The following is a 25945-nucleotide window of genomic DNA, read 5'->3' as shown; positions in this document are numbered from 1 at the left end:
TAATCTCTGTACCTCTTTTCCACCTTCACATTTAATTAGTATTCTTGAAGGTTTTGAGGTTGGAATAGTATTGTTCATCGTTTCAAAGAGAAATGCAGAATTAAAATGTATTATGTATTTCCCTTTCTTTTATTTATATATAATAAGTGTCTATTCTGCTTCATGTATTTATGTTTCTACTTCCATGTTGTGATATAAAATTAATTGAGATATATACTACTAAAGTAAAAATTCTCTCCCTAAAGGAGGATTTTGACAGTGCTTTATTGGCTGGTATTCATTCAAAATGATTTTTAAATGTCAAGAATTAACCTTTGGATTCACTGAAAGATCTTATTTGTTAGTGATTTCAGTGGGATAGACGTTTTCCCAAGACATCTAAAAACTGAAAACTACTGTAAAGTAACTGCCTCTGGTTGTGACGGTGCTTGGAGTGGCGTTTTCTATTATCCTTGCCTTCTTCTAGATTCTCCAGTGGAGAGTCTTGTTTTCTTTTCAGTGATGCTTTCCTACAGAAGCTGGAGTTTTACACCACAGAACAAGTCATCACAAAGTCATACCAGGTATTATCTACCAGGCTTTTATCAGCCTCATGTTGCTGTATCTGTTGGAGTTGGTCAGTGTGAACTGCAAGCAGTTGAATGGTTTGAGTTCCCACCGTCCTGCCACGGGTGGGATTACCAGCCTGCAGGGTTACCCAGGGCTGCATCTAAGAGTTATTGAACAGGTTGCTGGCAGTCTGTGTTTCATACTTGTTGGATACTTCACTATTTTAGTTGCAGAGAAAGATTTCGTCTTCAGCTGCTGGACTGTTAATTCAGTGCCACATGTTCGTTGTGAAGATTGATGTTGCAGCATTTCCTCTGAAGCTTACATGCAGATTTACTAGTTTAGTGAGAGTACAGAGAGTGTGCGACATTCTTAGTAAAAATTGAATAATTTTCCCATTTTTATTTGGTGTTACACGGTTGTTCAGTGCAAATAGCTTTTTAAAATAAATAACAGAGTGTGCTGTGCATTTCCTAAATATCATTGTATTTCCCAATTTCAGGCATAGAAACTTGCCAAGATGGAATTTATTCCAAATTATGATCATCGCTTTTTTATCTTTGTAGTTGCACCTTCCTAAGTTCTGTATCTCATGCCCTTTTGCTTTTTAACTGTTCAGTTTCAGGACACTTAACTGCTCTAGCTGTTATGGTTTGTGTCTCTCATTCTTTGGTGTTATGTGCTTTCTTCAGTTCAAGCCTTCAGATTGATTTGCTTCTCTGTTGGGTTTTTACATGACGTTCAAAGCTCTGCCTGACTGGGGATGCAGCTGTATGCTAATTCCCCAGTTTCTACAAAACACTGACAGGTTACTGCTGAAGTATTTAAACTGCTTGCCACGAAGGAAGGAAATTTCTGAGCTGGGGTTAGTGAGATAGGTAGAGTTTGGGCTTGTTGCTGTTTGTCTTCTCAGTTCTGGAGGAGAAACATTCCTCTTGCTCCTTTTTGTTAGACTACACTCTGATGTTTTTAGAATTGCAGTTCTGTCACATCATTATTTCTAATTTTTAACATCAAAAAGGCAAGTTAAAAGGGAATTTATTAGAAGTTCTTGTTACTCTTTCTTTTAAAAGGAAGCGCAAATTTAATCTTCACATATCGTACCTCCATATGGCAATTTTGAAAGGCTCTTTGGACCGAAGTAGGATTTGATGTGAAGACAGGCAACGATATTTCACTATCTGAGCAGATTTCCAGACCCAGATACTTTCAGCTTGTTCTGATCTCTCTTGTCCATGGGGTGTGCTTATTTTTATGAGACACTGTGAACTGCTCAGCCACATTTCTTTTAGAATTTGAAGTCCCCGACTTGAAAAGCAAACCAACAAAAACTTCCTAAAGTGGAATCTGGAGGACATGGATGCCTTCACTAATACCTTTATTTTCTATTGCAGATCAGAATACCTGTTGTGTCAGGCACTTTTTTGGGGGTGGGAAATTATGGGAGACTTTCTAGCAACTTGATTCCCAGAAGAAAAATTGTATTTTCCAGCTAGTAAATAGTAGTGCAATGGTAATGTCTGTTTAGAGATCCCCACTCCCCCTTCGGTATTATAGGGTCCTGAAGGAACTGGCTGGTCTGGTTGCCAAGTCACTCTCCATCACATTTGAAACATCATGTCTGTCAGGTGAAGTCCCTGGTGATTTTCTTTTCTCCCTTTCTTAAAAATAAGAATACTTGGGGAACTACAGACCATTGAAATTCATACCTGTGCCTGGGAATATCACGGAGCAGATCTGCGGGGAAGTTATGTTAAGGCACATGTAAGATGAAGAGGTGATCTGAGACAGCCAGCACAATTTCACCAGGGGTATATTGTGCCTGACCACCTGGTGGCCTTTGATGGAGTGACAGCATCAGTGGATGGAGGAAGGGCAACTAATGTCATCCTTTTTTCTATTTTCCATTGTTTAACAGTAAGGGGAAAAGGAGGGATATTTTTAGACTAAATGAGAGGAGATTTAGGTAGATGTTAGGAAGAAAGTCTTTACTCAAAGAGTGGTGAGGTACTGGCACCTGCTGCCCAGAGAATTTGTGCTTCCCCATTCCTGCAGGCATTCAGGACCATGTTGGATGGGGCCCTGGGCAGCAGTGGGTGATGACTCCTGTCCACAGCAGGAGGGTTGTAGCTGAGTGATATTTAAGGTCTCTTCCAACTTAAGCCATTCTGTGTGTGATCCTAATATTACATTGTATCCTTTAAATGTCACAAAGGCAGAACTTGTTAAGGGCAGCATTATTCAAGATCCCAAAGAAAATGTGGGAAAAAGAAAGCCACCTTTTGCCTTCTTGATTCTTTTTCCCCCAGTAATAAGGACATCAGGATCCCTTTTCATGGTTTCATTTTTCCACTCAGGTTCCTGTTGTTAAAGTGATAGGAAAAGCATTCTGGTTTTCTGACTTAATTTCTTCTGTTGGTTAACATTTGCTGTAATTTCATATGAAAAGAATTGAGCTATTTAGTCCTTAAAATAAATTCATTTTCTGTTTGTGTTCCTCTCTGTGCTTTTTTGAGTTACTAGACGGTCCAGGATGTGTGAACTGATTGTTGACTTGTCTGCTTTGTTTGCTTCCATTTTTGTTCCTGACTGCTGTTTATTTGGACCATCCCAACCTTTTCTACTGAAGTGTTTTTCTGCTAGGTGTTGTTCAACAGAATCTACGTGGCTTCCCTGTATGAGCCTTAATGAAAACAAATGTTTATGGCATTTCCTGATAGGTGAGCTGCTGTCTTTAATTACAAAGGACCTGGAGATGGAGGAGGAAACCCACTCATCTAATTTGCCTTATTGGCAACAAAAGATCCTAGAACTGTTGGACTCGTTCAGCCTGCTCTACTTCACAGACAACTGAGAGTTTCTGAGCATTTGAATACAGTTTATTCTATCAATTAAAAAAGAACAAAACAAAACCTGTCTCTTACGTTGTTTAAATACCTATTAAGCCCATGAACGGAATACTAATTTAGGTGGCTCTGTATAATGAGCTCTGAATTTCTGAGTCATGTCGGCCATAGAACCTTTTAACGAGGACGTGGAAAACTCCACAAAAAAAACTAATGTCAGTCTTAGTTCCTTAATTATTTTAATGAGTGTAGAAATGAAAAGCTCCAAAGTGTTGTGTCACAGTTGTTATTTTCCAGATTGAATATCACAGGGAGAGCTTATAAAGATTTCAGCTAGATTGCTGAGGTGGATGAAGCATGGAGCAAGGAGCCCCAAGCACTGTCAGTACTCAGCCTCAGCAGCACACCTCATCAGCTGGTGGTCACTTGGAATTCTTTGGTGGGATGGCTTATTGTGTTCTTCTTGTCAGTGTATGTGTACACAGAAATCAGTGGTGTTGTGCTGCTGTAACAAGGGGTTGTTGTACATAGCTGCTCTCTGTCAGCTTGATAGGTGGGCACTGCTAATATCTGAAGTGAGTAAGTGAGTTTTATAACTACGAATGGGTGCCACTTTGGATTCACAGGAATTTTTATTAGCTTCTGCCTTTCAAAACATATTGGTTAACCTGGCTATCCTTTCTTCTTCCTTTAACATACCTACAAGTTACTTTATCTTGTTGTACAGTCCTTGTAGAAGGTGCTGCTGCGTACACAGTGGCAGCTCATAAGCTCCCCGCACATAGCAGGAAGTGCTCTCTGCTTGTTCCTTTAGAGAACGTTATTATGTCATGCAGTGTGGCACACCACTGAATCTGTCTGGGGCTCATCTCCCTGTTACAGAGGGGAGCATCATCAAGCTGGGCTTCTTACAGAGCTTGGCTTTACCTAATGATATGTGAAACATAGTATAATAAATTAATTGTTGCTTTAGATTTTCCAGCCTCATGCAACCATCTTCCCACAGCATGAGCTTTATTTTCTCCTCAGCCTGCGTTATTTGTGTTATTTGTAAATGTGATTATTAGACTTGGGAGAAAAAAATAAAGACAGAGAACCTTGAGAAAAGCCAGCTAGTCAGAGTTAAGACAGTTGTGTTTGACAGTAAATGGTGAACACAGGAGGACTGGTGATGCTCCAGGCATATTGTGTTATTGATGAAAACAAACTGCTTGCTGACATCTGCATAAACCAGTCCCTGACTGATGGCATCCCAGAGCCTTTCCACACCAGGTAGACGAGACTGAGTAGTTCTATTTTCCTATTTATGTTGTTACCTGAGCAGTGTTTGTAGGCTGATGTTTTTTCTTTTTTTTTTCTTCCAGGGGTCATTTCTGAGGGACTATAAATTAAGCTACCATAGTTTTCTTTCTGTTTCTTGTCTAGAAAATTAGGGAAAGAGAAAGTAGCACTTCGCTTTATTGTAGAGTTCATTTGATTCATTTAAATAATGACAAACTCTAGTTTTTGGCATGCCTCATTTTCCATAGCAGCTCTCTTGATCAGGGAGATTGTCCTGGCCTGTGGCTGATCAAATATGGTACCTTTTGCTTGAATTTTGTTCAATGCAAGAATGGAGAGTGTGAAAATGTTGCCAAGAAATAGTTACGAGTTCCTTGCTGTCAGCTGAGAAGAGGATATAGAGTAAAAACTACCCGAGCTTGTTGCTTTTTCCCTACAACCCCAACCCAGAGAACCTCATGGCTGCTGTGGCACTGCAGATCTCTTTCTCTGCTTCTCTTGGCTTACTGTAAAAGAAGACATAATTCAATATCTATTTTTACTGTAAAAGAAGACTTAATTCAAAATTTTTTTTTTCTATTTTTTTTTCCCTGTTGCTTTTTGCTTTGAAACCTCCTGTTTTTAGGGCGATGTTTGTATGTAGTAGTTGGCTGCTTAGTCCTTCTAAAGAAACTGTTTGGTAAAACTATGACTGGTCTTAAATTTGACACTCCTGATGCTGGGTGAGGATGTGAGCAGCAGCAGCTGCTTTTTTTTTGCAACTACACTTGAGAGTGAGCCCAGTCCAACCATTTCAGTCAGTTTTAGAATACTTTATTTAAGGAACTAGAGCTGGAAAAGATCTTAAACCTGGAGTTCCCTCAGAGCCACGCTTTGCTAGAACTGTGATGTCTGGTTCATCTGTTTGGTGGGATGGGTTCCTTAGTGTGGGAGAACGTGATTTTTGGGATTTTGTTTGTTTTTAAAGGGGAGAGGTATGTAAAGTGCGCTTAGCTATGATGGTTAGTTGTCTTATTATATTATGAAGTACCTTCTGCAAGGCTTATTGATCTAAAATTTGGCTATTTGTTTTTCCGATCTTTGTCTCTGATCCTTTTTATTGCATATTATAAATATATATGAGTGTGTGTCTACATGTATATGCACGTTTGAAACTATGATTAGAGTAGAACTTCGGTATATAGTTGAATTTCATTCAGCTTAAGTGTTGTGAGCCAGATTAGTTCTCTTGAGCTGGCTGGGGTCACATAGTGGCTGTGAAGAGTGATACTCATGGTGACCCAATTACTCCTAATGTAGCTCCTCATCTTGTAGATTTATATAACACCAATGCACTGAGTAGCTGGAATGCTTTTAAAAGTGTCTTGCTGTGAGGAGTCCCTCGTGGGTGGGAAAAGCCTCTGTGAAAGCACAAGATACATATTTGTGTGTTAGCATGTTTGGCAAAATTCATACCTAAGTTTGGAGCCCTGTATGAGGCCAGAGGTGTCTCAGTCTGGTTTGTTTTTAAAATTTCCCTTACTGATTCAGAATGTGAAATTGGAGTCAATGCCTTTTGCAAAGTACAGAATTTGGACATTTTGAAAAAATAAAGAGTGTGTATTTCTACCTAATGTGACATCTGAGCTTAGTCTGTGGTATAAAACAGAACCCAGTAGGTCACGGAACAGATGGGCTGGAATCTGGGATTGTTTTAGAAGTGATTTTGGATTTACTGATCCAAAATCATTTGAAACTTAATTGCAGTGCTTCACGGAAATTTTCTAGATGGGCTTTGTTACTTCAACTTAAGACATAGCCTTTGAATTAATGAAGTTAAGGCAGAGCAAGAGCCTGTTTGGCCAGGCTGTCTTTTTGATTTATCTGTCAACAAGGCACTGATTTAACCTACTCTTAACCCATAACAGTCCATGTGGATTAGAGCTGATTTAACAAAACTTATTTAATTAAATTGGGGCAATCTTGTGTTGCCAGAGAGGCCTCAGGAGAAGCATCTCTTGTTCTGCCTTTTGGCATTTTCTTCCCTTGGTAATGGAGCGATAAAAGATGCATTTATTTTATTTGTTGACTTTGTTGACTTAATTCTCGCCTTCAAGCTATTCAGATTTCCTTAGTGCTAAGGGCAGTCACTTACACAATCTATTGTGGTCGCATTTGTTGTTACTTGGAATGGTATCCCTAGTTTCTGAACCCATAAGGTAATATAATTCAAAGCACAGAAATCAAGAGGTTTATGAAACACTCTACGTACATTAGGTTTACCTTAGTTTAGGTTCTTCTCAGCAGCTGACTGGCTATGGAAATGATTTCTGTACTTTTTTTTCTAGTCAGGCATGTTGTCAGCCATGTTGTAGTTCTCTCCACCACTCCCCATCTTCTGGCCCTTGCAGGGTTTCCAGTTTATTTTCAGGTAACTTCTGTTTTCCTGAATGTACTGATGGCTCTTTGCACTCCCTAGCCATGTTTTCTTTAATTGCTCCTGGCCTTATTCTTGCTTTCTTTCACTGCTCAAGTGTTCTTTCCAATTTTGTTTTTTTCACTCTTCAGCGTTTTTTTGGATGACATTTTCACCAGTTGCCTTAGAGATGCATGAGGTTTTCAGATCTAAATGAACTGATGCTGAGAGTTCATCAAGTGTTCCGTGGCAGTCCCAGCTGAAGTAATTGCCAATTTCTCCCTGCTCCTGCATGGGAGCACTGGCACAACTTACTGCACAGTCGTGTGGCAAACCAGCTCTGAGTCGTGATCTGATTTAAACGCAGCATCATATCCACACCAACCGCCTACAATTTTCCATAGGATTTTAATCCTTCTGCCTGCTCTCCTTTGGCTAATGTCTAAGATCTGCTGGGGAAAAGTGACAGAAATGCGATTTGCCGAAGGACTTGCAGTAAATCATTGACCGTGCATTAAAGCTGCTCTGCTCATGGCTCATTGTGGTGCTTCCCTGTTGCAAACAATGTGTGGGTAGAGAAGGATCAGCATGTGGCAACACCAAAGGGTTTTGGACCTTTATGAGCATACAAGACTGTGCTTAGTGAGGTGAGGAACCCAAGATCTGGAGCAGCACGTCACAGCATTGTGCAGATGTCACCGCCCGGCCATCACTGATGCAGCTGTAGATCCTGTGTGGTCTGAGAGATGGGCATGACCAGTTGGAACCGTGGACGAAAGGAAACATCTGTCCTGCAGGGAGTCTGTTTGAAAAGTACAGATCTGGGAAGGATGTTTGAGCTTAGATATGTTATCTGTTACTTAGGAAAAGGTTGCTAGTGTAATTAAAGTACTGGGATGCAATGAGGAGCAAAGTGTGAACAAGGGCTAATTGTGTACTTGGTGGTTCGTGTTTGAACTCATTGCAGCAGTTCACATTTGAGTCTAGTTGTTGGGTGTGGAGCAAGTTGAAGAGTGACTGTATGCATATACAGCTGAAGTATTTGTGAACAGACCAAGTTTGTAATGCAGTACACTAAGTGGAAGGCATCTTGCTGCCTGTCACAGAGCAGCTCACATGTTGCCCACCAGCAGGTTAAAATGGCTGAAGATGAGCTCCTTTCTAAGCATGAACTGAACTATTTATTCCAGTGCATCTGTTCTGATGGGGACACTTACAGAGCGTGGCCCTGAGGTTGCACACATGTTTCTAGAAATCACTGGTGGTCTTTTCTTGGAGCCTTTCCCAATATTACGTCAACCACTTACTCTTGCCATCATGTGTCTGAGCATGGAAGAGAACCACCATCAGTGCTTGCAGTATTTGGGATGCCAACCTTATGCATCCTTTCCTATTTTCACATTCATAAGCTGAACTTACGACAGACAGTATAGGAAAGAATGGTGATCCTGTTATGGGGGCACACTTGCAGAAAATCAGTCCCTGTCATTAGTTCAGAAAAAAAAAAAGCAGGTTATCCTGTAAAAATGAAAATTGTGCTTCAGAATCTTCATGAAGACAAGGTTGCCATGGCAGGAGGGATGACAGAAAAGGGGACAGCACTGGCATTGCTGCCAGGCACATTTTCTGCTCACATTTTACAGTTCAGTAACTAATGTGTTTCTCAGTCAGTTTAAGGTGATCTTAATGCAAGCTGCTACTGGAAAAGGCAGTCCTGTTCTTCCTCCCATGAGTTCTCACCACCTTTCTGTGCCAACGCTGGCACTTCTGTGGTTATGAAATCCAACCCAACAAAGAAAAAAAAATCAACCTATAAATTAATTTTCAGCTAGATTGCCTTCCTCAGCCAGCTGATTATTGGGTCTCAGGAGCTCTAGTGCTTGCAAAAACAGGAACGCGTGGCTGGAGGTGAAGCAAAGAGCACATACCATATATTTTTTCATCAGCAGCCCTTGCTGAAACCAGTTTAAACTAAGCCAAGTCCCTCCGTTAGGGCAGGAATATACAGCTGGGGCAGTGTGGCGGTTTGCTGCTGCGGAAGAGTATGGTCTTGCTGCCTTCTCCCTCGTCCCAGCTGGGTGCTGTGTTCTTATCCTTCATGGCAGGACTCAGAGGAATGTGGGTTTCCACATTTGTCAGCAGCAAGATTAATTTCTTCTTTGTGCCATCAAATTTCAGGCATTTAGCTGCTGAGATGCTGCCATATCCTAAAAGTAAGAAGGGTTTTAGGGAAGATGAAGTGTTTGATAAATCTGACCTTTTCTCAGAGGGATTGTATTTTTGTCCATTCCTGGACAGATCAGTGCTTTGCATGCACAAATGGGGTGTGCTATAATCACCTAGTACCAAAATGGTTTCAGTATGCATCTATCATTATTTTCCTAGAGTTTCTTGAGGTAGGGCAACTCATACTGCAAGAATCAAGAAAGTATTGAGTACTTCTTGCGGCAGGTAGAGAAAGAAAATCTGCAGGGAAGGCTATAGATTGTGTGGCACAGGAATTGTTACCATAGTTTCCATCCATATCATTAGTTCCCAACCACTTTATCTGGCTTTTAGGAGGAAGAGAAAGACAGCATGCTCTGGCAGTCTAGCCAGCCCCCTCTCATCGGATTTAGCGTGCCTCAAAGGGTGCGTGGCCCCTTTTCTTTTCAGGCAAATTTGACTGGTAGCAGGATGTGGTGTGGCTTGAAAGAAGGCATGAAGAGAGTTACTGTGACAATTGACTGCATCTGCCTGATTGACTTACAAGAATGGGCTGTTTGACTCCCGGGGAGGAAGCCTGGGGAGGGTGGCAGTTTGCTTCCAAGAAAACCTTAATGAAAAAAAGACAATGATGTAGGAAAAGAGTAGTGATCGACAAGCACAGATAGCGCTTCCTAAAGTTTCTCTTTTATACCCCTCAAAAACATTAGGATAGTATAGATTTGACTTCACAGGCTACACTGATTTTGTTTTTTTTTTTTTCATTAGTTCATTTGTACGTTTCTATTTAGTAATCTTTGTTGGCAAGACAGTGAACATGATTGATGGGTGTTTTATGCAGAAGTGATCACTTTGCTGCTTATCAGAGCAAAGTCTGTGAGGCAGGTATAGGGTGTCTCACATCTTTTCTTTAGCTTTCTCTAAATGTTGCAGTTTTACAGACAAACACTGAGTCCATAATAATAGCCAGATGCTGCTATGGATCCTTTGGGAGGCCAGCCCCATGGGAAGTGGGGATATCTGGTTTCAGGTATGGTTAGATTGCAAGCAGCAGTCTCGGCGAGAGGTTAAAATGCCTGCAACCTACTGACCGTGTGACTTTTATCACTTCCTGCCAGCAGACGGAAAATTGTATTCAAATGGTAGGGATTAATGGAGGACTTAATTGAACAGGAAGTTTTTCAGCCATTCAGATGATGGCTAAAATGATCCATACGCTGTTACTTCTGACATCTCTGCCAGAAGTAATCTCTGTCTTTCTGGCTAGCAGAAGTTACTTTTAGGGCAAAAAGTGAAAGATTGCGATAGTTGAAGTACACATGATTTTCTGAAGTTTGGAAAACAAGAATGAAATGATCTGCCCAGTAATGTTTTTTCTTTCTTTTTTAAGGCACATTTGCACACAGAAGGCTGCTCAAAGTGAAAAGAGATTTTTTTGGTTGTTGTTCAGCTTCATGGCTTTAATCTTGCGCTCTTAACTTTTAGTGCTTGACCAGATTACTAGAGAGGGAGCTTCTGATACATTTGGTATTACTGGGTGTATCATTCACCATTCAGTTCTAATGTGCGACCATTTTGAAGAGGAGTATGGAAGAAAGGATTGCACTGAGTTTGTCAGGGATTTAGTTTTCAGTACAGAGTACAGAATGGCATTGCATGAGTAATGAAGCAAGAAGCACTGTCATCTGAACCATTCCAGTTTTGTTTATTGTCTCCTGGTTGGAAACTAGGAAGCAAACATGTTTTGCCAGCGTCCATCAGATGTATCAGAACACTGAAAATACTACTAGGAGACTTTTGAGGTTGCAAGGTGCTGTGTGTGTGCACTAAAAGTAACTTTGATTCTGTGTAACTGAAGAGGGTAAGGGCTGAGATATTAGAAAAGTAGGTACATTTTAACATTCTGAAGGATCTTTTCCACAGTAAATCTTTCAGGTGGGAAATCTTTCTGTAGGGAAGATTTCTTCTAAAATTTTATTTGTGATTGACTGCATGTAACAGCGACCTCAGTTACCCAATAACCACGCAGAGGAAAGAACAGCATTGCAGAGCAGGTGAAGTGAAAGGGGTGTTTAATGCCTCTAGGCTTCTCCACACTGGTTTTACTGAATATATGAGAAAAATAAGGGTATTGCTTTTCTCTTCCACCTGCAGTGAGCCCAAACAGCAGGACATTGCAGGTTCTTTGCCAGTAGGTGGAGGCCTTGCAAGGGAAGTGGAAATCAAATCCTCCCAGTGTGGAAGGTATTTTATTACTTTGGAGTTCACTTTGTATGCCTCCAGGACGTGGGACAGTGCTTAATGTAAATCTATATATATTTCTGTGGTTTTGTCCTTGATGAAAAGGTTGTCAGAACATAACCAGCCAGACATTTGCTAACGATTATTAAAATACAACATAACATGAATGAGTTCTTATACTTTTTTCCTTTGGTCTGGTTTTGCATTTTCATTTTCTGGCCTGTGGTGATGGTTTTCTTTGAGCAGCAGTGTGGCATAGAATGGCAGACCTAACCTCAAGTCACTTGTTGGCAATATCCTCGTTGCACAACTTGCTGGTACTGTAGAGGTGGGTTTGGCTCACGCTTAGAAGAAATTTTGGGTCATGCTATTAGAAAAATCCCCCTTTTCTGAGTGTATCATCCTGTAACTCAAGTCTCTATTTGCCAAGCACTGGATTTCAGTGCTTAGAGAACAGCAAGACGGGAGATGTGTCCAGTGCATAGCACTTGTCAAAATGAACCGCTGGAGTACGTTGCTATTTCTTGCCTCTTGTCTTTGAGGATGATATTTCATGCTTGTAACTTGTGCGAGCATATCTGAGCTGGCTCAAATGAACGCTTCTGGTTGTAGCAGCAGTAACCAGGGCTTTGGGTGAGGACCATTGCAGGACCAGTGTAATGTCCACAGCTTTGTTAGGTTCCCAAGTGAGCTGGTAAATTGGAAGGCTTAACCTGGGTGGTTTTGTGCAACCAGCAATGTGGTTGCTGCGTAATCACAGCTTGAATTACAACCTATAGCACAGGCAAAGGTTGAAATATATGGACTTGTATTCTTAGAGAAGAAATGAAGCTACTACAAAACAGGAAATTTTAAGAACCACTGCAGGACAAAGGAAGGGTGGCACCACCTGTCTCTGGTGTTCACAAGGATCTCTTCTGCCATCTATTGCCATACACAGTTCACCACATGCCCGTATGGAGGAGAAAACATTCTTGTCCAGTCTAGGTGAGACTCAGCCTTTCTCCAACTGCTGGAAGCATCTCGTCATCTAGGTGCTTGAAGGTAGATGCGTGGTTTCATAATCACATTGGACTGAAGTTACACCTTGGTAGCTCCGTGTCATTTTAGCTTGAGCATGATGAGAGCTTGTAACCTTGTGTAGAGCACAGCAGCGATTCAGATTGCTTATGATAACCATAGATGGAACCATGATGGTCTCACATCAGGGTCCAGCTGCGAACAGTTATGTCAGTAAGATGAAAGGAGGTCTGGGTATCCTGGAGAAGGACTGCAAGCTTGGCTAACCGTGGTCTCCTATTTTTGCATTGCTTCTTGCTTGTCTTTGCTTCCATGTGCCCTGGGGGCCTACAGAGGAAACTCAAACTCACACTGGCAAATTGTATTGTTATGTCAGGATGCCATCAAAAATTCCTGGCTACCATGGATGTCCCAGGAAAAAACCCTTGTGAATTTAGTACCCAGTGTGATTCGTCCCTTGAAAGGTTATCTGGACCTCCTTAACACCTGAACTGCCTGAATCCAGAGCTGTGATGTGTCAGTTCCTTCTCTATTAACATGGTGGTGAGTGGTTAACAGTTTCCAGGAACTTCGAATAGCTCCTTCTTTGCCCATGGCTGTCTTCAGTGTTTAGCAGCCAGCTATTTCACTTCCTATATATACATATTCCTGCTAAACCAAAGGAAATGAGGCAGTTTTGGAGACTGCAGATATTTTGTTGTGATCAATGAGCATGGTCAGAAAAATTGTATAATTCCAGAATTAAAGATTATTTGAGCAATATTTAACAATACATTTGTTAGCTGTACTTTGGTCTAGTCATTGAGTGTATGGGTTAATTCAGTTATCTTTCGTGAGATGTCACTTCTATNTTTTTGTTATTTGAAGGAGATTTTCAGACACCAACTGTTCTCCATTTGGGGGAAAAGAAAAAAAAACAACAAGTCACCAGAGGAAAATGTGTATCCATTCAGGGTAGCTAAGGTTTTAGAGCAAGAAATGTTGTCTATGAAATGTGCTCTTCAAGGCACCATAATGAAGTACTAAATGGAGGTGTTCTTCATGTTTTACGATGATTTGTTCTCTTGAGATTTTGAGGCTGTCTTAGAATTGTGGTATTAATTTAGGCTCAATCAACAAAACAAAACAAAAACTTAGACCAGAGAAAGTTGAGAAGATTACCCCATTCCTGGAGGTGTTTGAGACCAGGTTGGGCAACTTGGTCTACTACCAAAACTGGAGGTTGGTGGCCCTGCCTGTTGGGTTGGAACTCGGCAACAATAGGTACCATTGATACAAGCAGATTATACTACCCAAGAAGCTACAGGAATGTGGGAGAAGAAATGAATTTCAAAGCCCTTCTTTGTTTTCTAGCTTTCTGCTCCTGATGTAGTGTTGTGTATTCACAGAACTTTGCCTGAAGTCATAAACCAGGGCATAGTTGTAAGAATGTATGCAGGTAGAAACACTGCTTTGCTAGAGATAAGCACTGATCTCAAGTTTGCTTCAGGGAGAGCCAAGAAGGTCTTGTAGTCTGCGTTCATTTACTTTTTTTTTTTTTTTTTTTTTTAAATACTTAATCTGTTTTTCTTGCAGTGTTGCTTTCCACAACTTGTTGGTTTGAATTCTAGAGTCCTGTTCTCATGGTTTTCTCAGAAGCTGTTGTTTTTGATGAATGTCTTAGGCTTGTTCTTGGGAATGAAAGGGCAAAACGTAACTTGGCCATCCTTCCTACTGGAACATGGTCAGAATAGGTCAAAATTTCTTTATGGTCCATCTTCACCATTGTAAGAATGGTGCCTGCAGCACCTAGTTTTCTCATGCTCACCTTGGGCTTGCCTGAAAGTTTCTACTGCTAAGTCGATTTTTGTTAAGCTGGAAATCAAACACTTGACAATAATTTGATGTGCTGTGCATGTCTGGCTATCTAAGCTTAAATTGTCTTATTTTTAATGGGAGCTGAACATATCTGAAAGAATCACGCTTCAGTATTAGTTTACCTTATTAAACAAAGCTGTATGCATACAAGAATCTTTGTATGCAAGCAATGTTTGCATGGTTGTGTGTAATGATGTGTTGAAGTGAATGTGTAGTTTATGTTTACTATGACGAAGGCAGAAGATGGTGAACTCAAAACAGGATCCAAATTGTTGGAAATAAGTAAAAGATACAGAAGAATGCTTTGGTAGGTCAGCAGAATTGGGAATTGTGAAGCCTCGCAAAGGAATAATAAAGAGCCCAAGCTGTCTGCATGTAATTGCAGGATGTATTGCAATAAAGTGTGTTCCCTCAGTATCCGTTCCTAGGTCAGGCAGTGATGCTGTACTCTAGCACCATTTGTTGAGAACTCATGCCAGCCTGTTGCCACTTGTTTGTAGTAGCCAATTTAATGTAACAAAATTACGTATGTACAAATACGTGCCTTGCAATTGCTCTGGCAGAGATGCAACAGAACCAACCAAAGGTAACCAAATGCTGACACTGCTTTCAGAGAGAGGCAGAGTCCTTAGTGTTAGCTTACGTGCTGCTCCCTAGCAGCTCAAAAAGTGGAAAACAGATCTGCATCAAAAAGGGAAATGTGAATTAATCTTGAAATGGTGACACTCAAGCTACTGTTCCTTTAGTGTTTGGAAATGTAACTCTAGTGGTGCCCTAAAAAAGAAAAAAGGACATAAACATTGGGCAACAACGAAGATAAAAATGAAGTACAAAGAGTAAGCTAAAGGTTATGAGATGAAACAGCAAGCAAACATTGCAGCATATCACCAGCAGGAAGCTTTATGAAAATCTGCACATGACTAGAGACTGGAGAATATTTGAAAAAGATAAAGTTTGTTTTGCAGAGCTCTTGCTGGTTGAGATGCGTAGGTATGCAAAGTGTTTCTCAACCCCTAAATTTACCTTAAATAGAGAGATGTGAGTACGTGTTATCAGTTGAAATGTACATATTGCCATACGGTTCTTCACTCTATGTTTTACAGTCCCTATGCTTTGCTTTCACTCAGGAGTTACAGGGGAAATAAACTGAAGAAAGTGGAAGATTTTTGTACAGATTTAGTTGTACATCTGCTATATGATAATGCATTTTGTAGCTAGCACAGCACGCACGTTATCTAGAGTATTAATATTTAGTAAATATATTAACAGACTGGTATTACCAACCTGTACTTTCAAAGAAAAGCCTGCCTTTGTATAGTTGGCATTTTCTTACTAAATAAATATGTCTGCATGCTGCAGAAGTGGTGCTAGAGATTCTATTTTAAAAGATGTTTCTGAAGTATTTTTAGCTAATGCAAACTGTAGTGTTTGGATTATAAATAACATCTTTTGCTTAAAACATTCAGCAAAAAATAAAACCAGTCTAGAAAAATTTCAAGAAGTATATTTTACATTAGAGTGAGATGATTTTTAGCCTGAGATTGTACACTGGGGATATTTTTGCTGTGCAGCTTTAGTCTTGAGCTGTAATTTGCAGTCTCAGTCCTAAACAGTAGGTTATGTAGAGAAGAAGCACATCAAAAGGAAGCAAAGACTTTTTCAGACAGAGGATTTTTTGAATTTTATATCCTAGGTAGGTGTTTAAGGTCTGTCAAAAATAGTAGAAGAAAAACAACTTTGTGTTGGGAGAAGGTGAATTACTATTTATTTTTAAATAGTCTAGATATTTCTGGCTGTTTGCATGGTGTTTAGATGTGGTGTTGGGCTTTTCCCACATCGTTTTCCTTCTTGCATAGCTGCTGTGTTTGAATATTTGCAAGCCTTATATAGCATATACCCTTTAGATGAGGACAGGGAGAGCAATTTATTTTGAGGAAGGAAACACTGTTGTTGTTGTTCTTATTTCTGCTTGTGCCATTCTGTCTCCTGTTGCCCGGTGTATAATAAATAGTCTATTCCAGCAGAATCTGCTGCCTTAACAAATGAAGAGTGAAACCACAATGGTGTTGTTATGTCCTTGTCATATGCAAAAAGTCTTTCTGAGCACTTCTGTCCCTCCATTACCTTCTCTGCGCAGCTCAGAGCACAGCGGCCTGATCTGATGTAACCCTAGTGGAAGGTCTGGCCTCCTCTTTTGGCACAGTTTCACACTAAGATTGGATTAAGTGTAACATGAGACCATACCTGATATAATTGGTTTTATGCTTCTAGAGATTTTCATGGAGAAATATCGGGTTGTTAAGATCGGTACATTCCTTCACGAGGACCTGTGTTTTGAAGTGTGTGTGGGTCTGTGTATGTGTCTGTGTTGGCTATCACACAAACCTGGAACAGGAACTGCTTGATGGCATTAAGGTGGAAGCCTGTAGAGCAAATATACATAAAACAGGAGTTACTGCAGAAACCTTGGGGATATGGCAGTCATTAGAGAGCGCCTTCATTTGCTAGCTTTTGTAAATTGAATTGGTAATGCTGACTGTTGTGTATATTAAGAAACTCTTATTTGGAAGGGACAGGCCTGTTTCTGGGGATCTGGTGAGTGAAAGCCAAGTGTGAAGAAGTATGGCATATATCAGCAGCGGTGCTCCACATTTGTCTGTAGGAGAGGAAACATCTCTGACACGTTTGATCATATGGTAACAAGTCTCTGCAACCTCCCCAGGAAACGGCAAAAGTTCATGGCCGCAGCCTGGAATGAAGCTGGGGGAGGGCCTAGCTTTTCAGCTGTCAGCACTGAGATGAAGGACCCCCGATGGAGCATGGAGGATGGTAAAAAGTGGCTGTCCCTAATCCCTTTCCACTGCTCCAGGGACCGGTAACTGGGATGCTGCAGACAGGCCTGGCCAGGCCTTGCTGCAGAGGGTTGATTCTGAACCATGAAACAAGCTTACGGCTTACTTTCTGAGGGGCTGCAGAGTCTTCCTTGCTACTTTGCTGTGATCACATCACACTGCAGCAGGTAGTTTCCGAGAAACGTTTGGCCGACCCAGCCACTGGGTTGTGTATGCTTTTAACAGCACAGCCAGAACACTGTGGCTGTGGGGAAAAATTGCTCCGCAGATGACAGCAGGGATCTCACTGCTGACCTTTTTATAGTCTGCTTTTTTGGCTGGAGAGCATATGTTTTGTGCGGAACAGCAGCCAACACAAAGCATTTCTCTCTGGCCATGTGTGTGGTTTTGCTGATAGAAATGTAATTGGTTGAAATTAAAATCTCACACATCCCCCTCAAGAGACTTCTTGGAATTCTTTGCAATTTGAGTAATCTGGGGGATATATAGGTAGATCTATATAAGACCTCCATTCTGGAATGGTAGTTGTTCATACATAATAGGAAATATAAGAGTAGTCTTTTAGTTGCAGTTCACAAATTATAAGCACCGTGGTAAAAGTATGTATGTATAAACACCATAATATCCATGCCACTAAGGAGATAACAGTAAATGGTAAGAATGGCTGTGAGGAGTGGGTAGGGATTTTTTTGTTGTTATTTGAGAGCAGAGTGAATCCTGAGGATACAGACAATTTTATGTGCAGCTCAGGGAGAAAACTGCTGAATGCTGCTTTTGTTCTCTGCTGTCATTAGGAGATGTGTGTAAACATTGCTGGGGCAAAATTGAGGAAGTTTAAAATATACTTTCAGACCTACTCAGCTACTTAGTTGTAATATCTGCTAAAAAGTTTACCAGTTATGTGTTTCTTCCATACTGAACAATAACTGTGCTTGCACTGTGTCGTAACAGTGAAGTCTGCGGTGGAATGACAAGACCTGGCTTTTTCTTTAGTGTTATTTGATACATGTTTAACTTCTACATTATGTAAATATGCTGCTATTAGGGAAGAAAATGACATAAAATTGCATCCCTTTTCAATGAGGTTTTAAGTTCTTTCAGGAGCTTCTTTCCTTTTTGAAGCTGTAATAACGATCATAATTAGAGTCCCAGTTGCTTAAGTGAGAAATTAGCATGTTCTTAAATGCTGAGCTGAGTCAAGTTCCTGGTGAGACCCCCTCCGGGTATCTGTCCTGCCCCAAAGCGCATTCCCTAATACCAATTTGTGTTCTAGACGTATTAAAGAAAATCATATTCATTGCCACCTAGTAGTTAATCAGAGCCTTCAGATAGGCTTGAAATAATTTGCAGTCTGACTGTCAAAACCACTTGCTTCTGTTCGTTTCCCATAATCGTACATATGGTCACGCTCTAAAACTTAGCAGAGAGCGTCAGGCCGTTGCCCAGTACCAGGACTGGAACTAATCCAGTCTGTGCGTGCCCTTCATCGTTACAAGTTTGTCACAAATAGTTAATAACCACTTTGTCTTTTAAACTGGAATGAAAATCTAATGGCTTTTGCCTGATATTTTCACAATTGAAAATACATTTCCCTAAAGGTTTTGCTTTGTTTCCGCAGGTCTGGGTGCAAATACAGATACCACGTATACTAATATGTATTCTGTTATCTGAATAAGATGCTAACAGATTGGAATAAATTAAGAATTTTAATGAGGCTAAAGCACATCTCATTTTAGATTGATTAATTGTGATTAAAAAAGAACACCCAAATAACAAGAGGCAAAGAAAACTTAACACTTAAAAAAAAAAAAAAAAAAAAAAAAGACATTTGCCTGATGCAGAGTACAGATTTAATTAATTTCCAAACAAGCAAATAATGAACTGTAAGTGTATGACGTGCAAGAAAATATTTGGAACATATGACATGGTAGTCACAGATTTTATAATCAAGATGTTGCCTTTCTGGTTTTCTGAATTGCTGTAGAAGGTACCAAAACTATCATAAGCAACAGTTATGTATACTGTTTGTAGGAGATGGATTCTGTCTCTCTTTATTTAAACTGATATTGATGCTCTGATGTCCCTCCTGCAAGTTCTGTCTAATGTGCTTCTGATGTGCTTTTGTTTCTGCAGGCCAAGGCTGCAAGCACAAAGAAGTTTGCTCAGTCCCAGCTGAACAGCCCCAGCACAACTCCAATAAAGATAGTGGAACCGTTGTTACCCCCTCCCGCCACTCAGATTTCTGACCTCTCCAAAAGGAAGCCCAAGACAGAAGATTTTCTTACTTTCCTCTGTCTTCGAGGTAGGACTTTTGCAGCAGCCTGGGGGGCACAATCTCATTCAAGGAATAAGCAGCAGCACCACGCGCTGCATAGTAGCTATACAAACATTCTGGTGTCGTGCTTGAATACACTGTGTGCATTTCAGCTTCCACAATTTGAGTGTATCTGGAGAATGAGCATTCAAGTTCATGGTTTTAAAGACCAGAAAATGAGGCTGGTAATAGTGCAAAAGGAAATTCTTTTTATATTTAGCACTCTGTTACCTTGCATGCATTTTCCTTTATTTCTCTTTAAGTTCTCCCCACCCTCATTTGTTTTGCCTGACTATAAACTGAAGAAGTACTTAAATTTACCACGTAAATACTCCTGCAGTGTGAGAAATCTGGTTGGAAATTCTGTTTTTCTTCCAATACGCTGTCTTTGCTGTTCAATCTGGATGATGCTTTTCTTCGGATGGAGAATGGAATTATTGCCATTGTTTTTAATCATAACTGCCATAAAAGCTGGATTGTTACCATGGTAATAATTAAAACATGTTAACTGTTCTGCTGTGCAAACCTAGTGAAGACAAGGTATCTGAAGTTGTACTGAGAGATATCCCAATTTCCCAGCTTATTTCACAGTGTGTGCCTGGGCCTTGCTGGAGCTGTACAGTGCCATTACTGGTGTGTGTCTGAAAGCTTGCATGGCAGAGTTGGGGACCCTTGCGTGAGGTATGGCTAACCAGCCAGATTAAGCTGTAGAAGGACACCTTACCCTGGTGTTCGTTTTTGTTGGGACACTTCTTGCCTCTGTGCCCCAAGTCATGTCCTGAAGACAATGTCTTTGATTTAAACCTTAATTGTTATGTTGGATCTTGTGGTGTGTTTCTGTTTTGGCAGGTGCCCTCCATCCCCTATAGTTAGATGCTGCTCTGTCCTTGAAATGCTGGCATGATGCCTCTTGCTGTTATTTTGTTGTGAATGCAAAAAGGGGGATCTGCATTTATTACAGATAGAGCTTGTCTGCAAAAATCTACCCTAGGGGATTGAATCCTTCAAAGCTGGTTGCTCCCACTTGTGTTTAAGCTACTATTTCTAGTTCTGAAGTCTGTATTGTGCCTGCTAACAGCACTGGTCAACACCACCTGTAGCTTTTCCTTTTTGTCAGCGCTGTCTTGCCTTAATGCAGCATGGATTTCTTTTGTTTTTGTGAGATATTAGAGTTGTAGCATCTTTAGACTGGTAGCTTACTTGGACTCTGGTCTGAAATGAAGCCTCTTTCCTGTTGAGACTTCTGGTAAAGGGGATGGGTGGAAAGGGTTGTTAGCTAGCTTTTGTGTTTGTTTAAAGGATTGCAAGGAGCAGAATTTAATGGAGTTTAAAGTAGCATCACAGTCCTCTGAAATTTAATCTGTGGAAATGTATTTCTAATTTAGTCTGCTGTGAGGTTGATCGGTCTGTTGGCAGCATGTCACTGCTGTGATCTGGGCCAACTGCCACAGTTGTTGCTGGGAAAATTCAGAAGGGTGTGTATGTGTATGAGCACACATGGTTGTATTCACACGCTTGTTTCCACTGCTTGATAACTAAGCACGTGTTATTTATAGCTTTGAAGGCACTTGCGCTTAAAAAAAGGCAACCTAAATGGGGATGTGACTTATCTCCGTTTTCATTTCCTCCTGTCTCTTAGTGTTCTGCTTTTACAGTGGAAACACAAAGCACGGGTACTTTTTTCCTATTTCAGTGCTTCATTCAGAAGGTGGTGTTTTTTATTTTAATATATTTTAATCAGTGGCTGTTTAGCTCTTGCACCTGTAATTTTCTTCTTTGTTATTCATCTGTAGAATAATTGATGTTTTGTACTGTCAATTAAGGACTCGCAATTCATTCTAATTTCTTCAGTAGGCAGAAGTACTTGTATATTGCAGACAACACAGGCATTCAGACGCTAAGATCCCAATTATAATTATGTTAAAAGCCAGGAGAGAAAATCAGCACCAGGAGCGCCACACATGGCATGTTCTTGATCTGGTTAAAGAGGCTGAAGAAAACCAGAAAGAGGGTCTGTCAGCCTTGTGTTTCAGCACTCACAATATAGCTCCATCCGCCCCCACCATTGTACAAAGCCTGAGAAGAGCTAGTAAAAGACAGGGAGAAATCCTGGACATGTGGTACCAGAATGCATCTCTCTGGAGAAGCAGAGGCTGTGACTTGAAGGGACAGGGAGCATGGTGGTTGGGGTAGGTGTTACTTCTGTTTCTGAACTGTTGTGTCTCTTGAGGCAGCTTGAAATTCTGCAGTCAGTTGTGGACCCTCTTGATGTCCCTGTTGTAATAAAACAAACGGAAGCTGGTTCTTCATATGCTTGTAGGGAGGTTATGCAGCAGCCCACTGGTATGTACAGCTCCAAAAGGGACAAGCAAGTAGCCTCCAAGGACATTTGCCAGCTTGGTTTGGTGGTGCTCTTCCAGTGCTACCTGGTGAACTTGGAGAGAGAAAGAGCATCTTGCTTAGACTCTGCATCAGAAAAGCTTGTCTTTTTTTTTTTTTTTTTTCCCAAAAGGGATTGCTTTGTTTTTCAGTCTGTGTGCCATTTTTTTATTGAAATGCTGAAGAGTTCAGAATTGCTTGTGTGGCCACGGGCCATGTGGTTATTCTGACTTCTATGCAGCCCTGGCAGTTTGCATTTGTGTGAAGTGAGACAGAGCCACATGGAAAAATGCCGCATTGCTTTCAAATGCGTGGTGATAAGATACAAGTTCAGATGATTGAAATTGTTTTGTAGTAAGTGTAGTAGTGGTATGATGCCAAACAGCGAGGGGCTCTCACGTCCTGTTTCTCATCATCGTGGTCAGTATATTCGTGGCCAAAGCTTTGTTCTGGTCAGAGAGTGTTCGCCAGGACTAGTGGGCAAACAGCTTCGTGGTCACATCTCTCTGCTTATACCACAACACCCAGCAACAGTACTGGGGTGGGGCATGGTGTAAATTTGTGGTACTGCATAGGTTGTATTTTCGTTTTCTATTTTTAAACAGAGAAGTGTAGAAATTGCTGTCGCAACTAAAAGTTCACTCTTCAATGGTCTGTGGGGTTTATTTCAGGCAGCAACAACTGAATTCTATGCGTAGTGAAGGAAGACTGTCATGCCGCAGTTTGGATACATGGCCCTTTATGTGTGCAAGCTCCAGTATTTAGGAAGAGAAATCCTATTTAACTGGGTTTCAGCTATGTGGCAGAAAATCTAATGCTCCACAGTACTTCTATTTATGTATGTATGTATTTATTTATAGCATCCTGTAATTTCAAAGGGAGGTAATTTAACCAAGATGACCTGCTTGGTTTCATTATCAAGAATACTAGGGGCTTTAAACATATTTTTAATTAGAGTTCGTTTTTTGAACCCTCGATTTGACAATGCAATGTGCTAATTACTTCTTATAAGGTAAGCAGGGTGAAATGAAATGCTGTACCAGCTGATGAGTATCTGTGCACCTAGGAATATGTCTAGCTGACCAAATTTGGCAAGCCCTACCTTCTCTGAATGATTTTAAAGCCTTCCTCCTTTTTCATTTCCATTTATTTTTTAATTGTGACCTAGAATTGCCAGCACAAGGAGGAAGGGAGTAGCACAGATATCTCTGAAGTGTTTGTCTGCAGTGTTCTTATCTTTAAATAGCTTATTTGAAGGAGCCTGTATGCCCTTTGCTGGAGGCTTAATTAGTATCTTTCAGCAGTGTGTGTAGATACCGGCATGTCATCTGCATGCTGACACACAATGGCATTCACTTTTACTGTATTTTATGCTTCTGATCAAACCTTTCTAGCTTCCATTACAGAGCATTTAAGTTGCCTTTATTCTCCATAGTTATTTACAGTTTTAAAATATTGCAGTTTGAATAATACAGAGCTAAAAGGGGAAAGAGAAGGATGTCCCCCTGAGAAATGGATCTATGGCAAAGGTGATAACAGAAAAGCTATGATTAGGAGCCTACATTTTAAAAAGTTTTCCCATGATCAATTTTCTAATTAAGTCAGGCCTCTGGGACCTACATGCTAGAGAATTTCAGGGATTCCTAAATAAGGATAATTTAATTGAGATCTCACAAATTGAGTTTTCAGACTATTTTAACTGAGAAACATGTGACTGCTCCTTGAGTACCGCAATGATTTAACAATGTAATGATTTATTACTATCAGGCAAAACCAAAATAGAAAACCATACAAGCAGCATGCTTGTCCATACTTCAGAAACAAGAAACTTTTAAATCTCGTTGATGCAGTCCTATTGCAGTTTGTTCTTGGGAGACCTTTTCCTTCTCTATCCTAATATCCCAGTATTGTCTCTCCTGTCTCGTTTGGGTGCATTGCCTCTATTCAGCAGCCTCTGGGGTTTTTTTAGGTACCCTTCCAGAATTAGATGGGATTGTGGGTGGATGGAAGGCAGGTGCCAGCATAACAGACTTGAGTGTGTGCTCAGGGATTGTGAAGAGGAAAGTTTCCAAAATACATCCTTCGTATCCCTTGGAGTCGAAGACTGCAGCATCAGTAGCCATTATTTGGGGCACTGACATTCAGAGGCAGCACATACTACAACCTTGTAGTCGTGCTCATCAGGTTGGGATAAGCACAGTAAACAGCACAGGCACTTGATTGGGCTGGAAGCAATGCAGTGAAATGCTGACACTGTCCAAAAATGTAAGGTTTTAAAGGCTTTGCAGTCTAGGCTAGTTTTTATAATTCCAAAGTAATATTATAACATAAAGACTTAGGATGATTGGTTTTAAATGTTGGAGGAAGACGTTTTATAGATTTTGAGTTGTTAAATCATATGGTGCTTGAGACTGAAATTTTAGGATGCACTGAAAATGGAAGGATAAGCTCTGGTGTGGAGAGTCCTCATTGCACAAACCATTTAATAAAAACAAGCTTGCATTTGGTGACTGTAGTCTCACGGTTTTTAAGTTCTATTTTAAGGTTGGGTTAGCATTGAAATGTGAAAGATCCTTTCTGTGTGTGGGATAAGAAGTGCATCAAACATGCAGTTATTTAGTCTGCTTATGGAGTGCGTTGCTCCCATAGTGATTTAGGACAAGAGGAATGTAATCAGGGCAGGCAGGAAGCAGGCACTTGGTGTAAATCAGAAAGTGCTCGAAGGCTACTCTTTGCTAGGGTGGGAGCACCACTGCAAGGCTATTTCTCCAGCTGCAGTGGTGTATACCTTGGCGTCGCCCTGTGCTGACTGAAGAGGCTAAGGAGCTGGAAGGGTTACTGGAGGCACGTTGGAGTAGCCTGCATGTGCTGCAGCAGGATCAGTGCCTTCTCTGCTCCTCCTGGTTTGAGGCCTCTTTCTGATGTTAATGATTCCAATATTTACCCCTGCAAAAAGCCACAGGATGAAATTAACTTGTTGAAATGGGAGACTAATCTTGTGGTTTGGTCTTTGTATATGCCAGAGACTCCCTCTGAGTCTCCAGGCAAGCTGCTTAGCTCTTCTGTAAAATGAGGATAATATTTAACTCCGTGTATGGGTATTGGCGGAGCTGGATGTTGATTATGAATAAGCTACCGGCATAAAACCTGAGTTCTGTGGTTTCAGAAACCACACTTCAAATCCTTGGGGCCCACAATTCATAGCCAGGTGGGTGACCTCGTATATTTTGGCAAAGGGGATTCCTGCCCTTCCTTCCACCAGCAGGGTGTGTACGTGGTTCAGCAAGCTGTGACGCTGTGGGAAGCTTTCAGTGCCCCCACAAAAGGTGAGTTTTGTGCAAGTCATGGGGCTGAGGATCTCTAGGGTTTGAAAAATAGCCTGGTAGTTCTTTTTGGAATGTCAACACGGTGATTCGGGAATGTACAGACGTGTCTTGTCTGTGGTGAGAGGATCATAAAGTCAAGGGTTCAACGGTTTGTGGGAAGGATTGGTTTTGAGATTTACCTCCAAAGGCAGCCAGATGAGTGGAGGTTTATTGCTCTGAGATTGTCGTATTCTGCTTTGAGATTGTCAGATATGAATTGTAGATGTGAGAAGCACTCTACTTGTTTTTTATTATTCAGTAGCCTGTCACTCTGGTGTGTATGTTGTTAACTTTGGAAAGCGAACCTTTTATTTTTCTCCTGAAAATTCACGTGTTCCCTCCCCTTATTGTATTTCCCTGAAAAAGAAACCATTTTCTTTTGATTTTGGATTTAGCTCTACTGCTCCAAAGAACAGACCAAGAAGAAAATGGGCTTTGTGTCATTACAGCGGCCATTACATTGGCCATAACGTTAAGTATTCTGTGATTTGTGCAGCAGCGCGGCAGACACGCTTTGAATTGTTTGTTTACGAGCTCTGTTTTGTTTCTGTGGTTGAGATGGCCTTTTCCTCCGTCTTGTTCAGGCACCGCGGAGCTCCCTCTGGGACTGTTCCTGCAGGTGGAGTGAGATAAGTGAGATA

At 40.9% G+C, this 25945-nt stretch overlaps 1 protein-coding gene across 2 annotated transcripts in view; it reads left to right on the top strand.

Annotated features, from left to right (window-relative positions):
- The window catches only part of JARID2 (jumonji and AT-rich interaction domain containing 2), a 197456-nt gene that overhangs the window by 117942 nt on the left and 53569 nt on the right, over positions 1-25945 (top strand). For both annotated transcript variants that reach the window (XM_015854678.1, XM_015854676.2), the window contains one exon: positions 19380-19548. The gene's annotated coding sequence lies outside the window, so the exon portion shown is untranslated. Of the gene's footprint in view, positions 1-19379; positions 19549-25945 lie in introns of those variants that run through there.

The sequence above is a fragment of the Coturnix japonica genome, chromosome 2 (assembly GCF_001577835.2).
Source record: "Coturnix japonica isolate 7356 chromosome 2, Coturnix japonica 2.1, whole genome shotgun sequence".
NCBI lineage: Eukaryota > Metazoa > Chordata > Aves > Galliformes > Phasianidae > Coturnix > Coturnix japonica.
The sequence above is the reverse complement of the archived record's forward strand: the minus strand, read 5'-3'. Positions and strand labels throughout refer to the sequence as shown.